This window comes from Choloepus didactylus, chromosome 8, assembly GCF_015220235.1.
Source record: "Choloepus didactylus isolate mChoDid1 chromosome 8, mChoDid1.pri, whole genome shotgun sequence".
NCBI classification, from domain to species: Eukaryota; Metazoa; Chordata; class Mammalia; order Pilosa; family Megalonychidae; genus Choloepus; species Choloepus didactylus.
In genome coordinates this window covers 107,791,440-107,795,392 of record NC_051314.1, presented here as the reverse complement: position 1 = coordinate 107,795,392, position 3,953 = coordinate 107,791,440, and the positions used below count along the sequence as shown (strand labels likewise).

At 39.5% G+C, this 3,953-nt stretch overlaps 1 pseudogene; it reads left to right on the top strand.

Annotated features, from left to right (window-relative positions):
- Positions 1-1,412: 1,412 nt before the first annotated feature.
- Positions 1,413-2,691, top strand: LOC119542874 (annotated as a pseudogene).
- The last annotated feature ends 1,262 nt before the right edge of the window (positions 2,692-3,953 follow it).

Here is a 3,953-nt window from a genome sequence, read left to right as displayed (position 1 = left end):
TCATACCCTAATTTACCTTCATCTGGACTTTTGCAATGTGTTTATTTAATCAGATTGGATTGAACTGAAGGATGCACTTATATTTCATGTGAATGCTTTAAAAATTCAATTTTGAGTTTTAAGCATATAAATAAAAACTGCCATTTGAATGCATTTCCAATTGAGAGTAGTTTCAAAACTTTATCTTTGTTTCTAGTCCTTAGGGCTTTCCTTTGCATTTTCCCTTAAAAAGGGCAAGGAATAGATTTCAAATGTAAGTTTTACAAATGGACAATGAGAAATGAATTTGCTTTATTTTTCTCAGTACAAAATATTCAAGCAAATGTTGAATATAAAATACTGTAGGGATAGTACACTAGGAAGTTGTCCAACTTGTGTAATTATAAAAAATAGTCCCTGCCTCCAAGGTCTTACCAAAATTTCTACATTTCATGGAACACAAATATGATTCTTTAAAAATTATGCTTTGTTAGCTGGAAAGACATGTACTTGCTATGTACCGTGGGTTTTTCCCTTTCATTTTTTCATTTGCATTTGATAATGAGATAACTATTTCCAAAGATGTAATGGTAGATGATATCATAGGTTTGGGCACGTTAAGTTTTTACCTTCTATGGAAAGAAAGCAACAGGGACTGAGTGAGCCCTGTATTTCCCAATAGCTTTCACCTTATAAACTCACCTCCACAAGAAGCTTTTAAGAAAGAATTCTTAAAATATGATGCTAGTTATGCATCAGACAATTTCTCCCTTTGAAGAAAATTTGACTTATTCATTTATTTTTTCTTTCTTTTTTACTTCTTATAGGATCTGTTTTCATTTGGATGATTTTTAAAATACCAGTATCCCTTGGAAATTAAATCCTCCAAGCCCACTGAGTACATCTCCTCATGAGAACCCTGCCTTTGCCAAACTTTGTATTCCCAGAACTTTGTGCAAGTGCCTGGCATAAAATATATAGATAATGAATATTATTTAAATAAATAAACACCAGTCACAATACCAGAGTACTAGACAATGTAACTAATGGTCATAAATTTAAGTATTAAATTAAGAAAGATATAATCCCCTCAACACTAAATCACAAGATGTTAGACATCCATGCACGTATAAAAGTAACTTTTCAGTAAATTGCAGGATACATTGTATTTCATCTGTGAAACCATTATTACAAAAATTAGTTGTTTTTTACAAGCTTTGTTGAGGGGGGTGGGGAGGAAACATAATGCCCTAGTTAGCATACTTGGTCATTCTATTAAGAGGTTTTCTATTAACAGATATTTGGTAAATACAACATTTCTATTGACAGGTATTTTGTGGCTGGTGTACAATGATAACAGATATTGATAAAAGATGAGTTTAACATCAGCGCTGAGCCCCAGGGAAAAGTTTGAAGTTCTCCCTTAGTTTTGCTACTTTGTCTGGCTGTGTTTTTATATTAACCTTGGTTGTCAGGCTTCTGGGGGAGAAACTCAGATTGCAGCCAATGCTGAGTTGGGACCTGAGGTTGAGTCTTGGTCCTTGCCATAACCTCTAGATTGGAGAAACCAATCTGGCCTCCTTTCTCCTCTCTTCAAGGTCTGCCTGATGGGTGAGAAAGGATTCCTAAGCTGCATCCAGACTCCAGAGCTTTCACTACATGAAGAGGCTCTGTAAGGCATGTGCTACCAGGGAGGGAATCCCTAAATCCAACAGAAGTCACCTCTATAACACTGTTCGGCTCTTCACCTCTGGTGCCCAGTGCGAGCAGGCTCCTGGGGAACAGGTGACAGGAATCCTTCCATCAGTGGACCTGTTGTTTAACCCGGATTGTGTTACAGCTCTTGAACACTTACTCAAGTCTGTCTTGCTATACACTTCAATGACTCCATTTCTTTCTCCTGTTAAGTATGTCTGCAACCTTGTGATGAAGGAGCCAAATTCTTCAAGCAAGACTCACTAGAGCTCCACACTCATTTACCTTTAACTCTCAGTTTGAATTTAGAAAGAAACACAAATGGATTGAGATTGGTGTGACTGCTCTCCTTCAGCCTCTAGTGGCCTCCATCAAAAGAAGTCTTCACATGTCTGTAAATTTTACCTGCATGAACTTAAGCTGCAGCGTCTGCAGCACAGGAGTGTCCAGTTAACATGTCTGTTTAGGCACCTCCCTCGCTGCTCCTGAAACTGAATGACACCAGTCCTTAGGATTGTCACTATAAAAGGGGGCCTTCACAAGGTCCTGACCAGAAGGCAAGTCTGTCTGCCTATCCCACAGGACAAGAGACTGCACAGTGTGGGAGATCTCCCCATCACTGTAGAGGGCAGGAAACTGTCAGCTCTGAAGTGAAGAAGGCCCTGGTTCCAACTCCCTTCCATCTAAGTGACTGCTTCAAACAATTTCTGTTTCCCCAAAATGACTGTGAGTGCCATGACTTTAGACTTAGCTTTAGTCAGCTGGACAAATGGATTGTGGCCCCATGCAGATACAGACCTTGCTACTGTAAAGGGCACTGTCCAAGGACAGCCGTATGAATCTCTGGTTTGCACCAGGGCGCAGAACGTCATCTATGAGAAGCTCAACTCCTCTGTGCCAAGGCCATCTATTTTGACCATTGAGCCCAATGGCTCAATTGCGTATAAGAATTATGAAGACATGACCAGCACAAGTACACCTGTCATCCACATATTGTCCTCTAAACAAAAACCTTGAGTCTCTTTTGGCTAAGTAAATTCTCTGCCTTCAGGAGAAAACTTCATGTGTCAAATCTCTAAATATAATGCAGTGTAATATTGTGTAAGGAGGAGACTGTGCAGACTAGCACATGCTGTGGAGGCTATCAGTGTGAAAGATAGCATCAATTGTTGCTACAGAGCCTTTTTTATTTACACATTTAAATGAAATGTGATTATTTCAGAGAGCTTTAAAACTTTTTTCCTTGAGTGAAGTTTTCATTGGAGACTTGGTTTTGATGTAAGGGGAAAAAAATTTGTTTAGCATATATCTTGGATGGAATTGTAGCTATAAATGGACAATTCAGAGTGCTTTAAGCTTAATTAATGGAAGAATAAATTCCTGTCAGGAAAAAAAAAATTGCATTTGGGGCCTTCCCCTCTTCCACTTCATAGACTTGTACATGCTTCACTTCTTGTAGCAGACACTGGTTGCCTAATCAACAACCAATTACTCTGCTTTTTCTGTCTTCATAGAACTCCAGTCTTGTTTAGGTAACCACCCAACTTCATGGGGCTAGACACTTCAGGAGATAACTGGCTCCAACTTCAGCTTCAGGAGCTAAATTCTTAGTGGTCTAAGGCAATCATAGAGATCCCATTCCCCTGGCCAGAGATTGGCTTAAGTACATGTTTGTGAAACAGTTCTAGCCAATAAGACTTAAGGGGTGTTATGGGTTAAATTGTGTCTCCTAAAAGAGATGTTGAATTCCTAACACTTTAGTAAGTGACCTTATTTGGAAATAGAGTCATTGCAGATGGAATTAGTTACATTAAAATGAGGTCATACAAGAGTAAGGTGAACCTTTAATCCAGAAGGCCATGTGACAATGGAGGCAGAAATTGAAGTGTTTCAGCTGCAAGCTTAGGAACTCCATGGCTGCTGGCAAACCAGCGGAAGCTAGGAAGTGGTGAGGAAGGTTCTGCCCTACAGGTTTCAGAAAAAGCATGGCCTATAGAAACCTTGATTTTGGACTTCTAGCTTTCAGAACTGTAGACCATAAAGCTCTGTTGTTTGTGGTAGTTTGTGGTAATTTGTTACGGCAGCCCTAGGAAACTAAGACAAGGGGGAAGTTTCCCTGGGGGCTTCTGGGAAAAGTCTAGCCATCCTAGGGGACTCATGGGAAGAGACAGTGCCATCTTCCTGTGGATGTTATGTTACATCTAGAGTTGGCACCTGGAATTGTTACTACCTTCTTGCTACTAGGTTAGAGATGAAACCAACACACAAAGAAAGGTAAA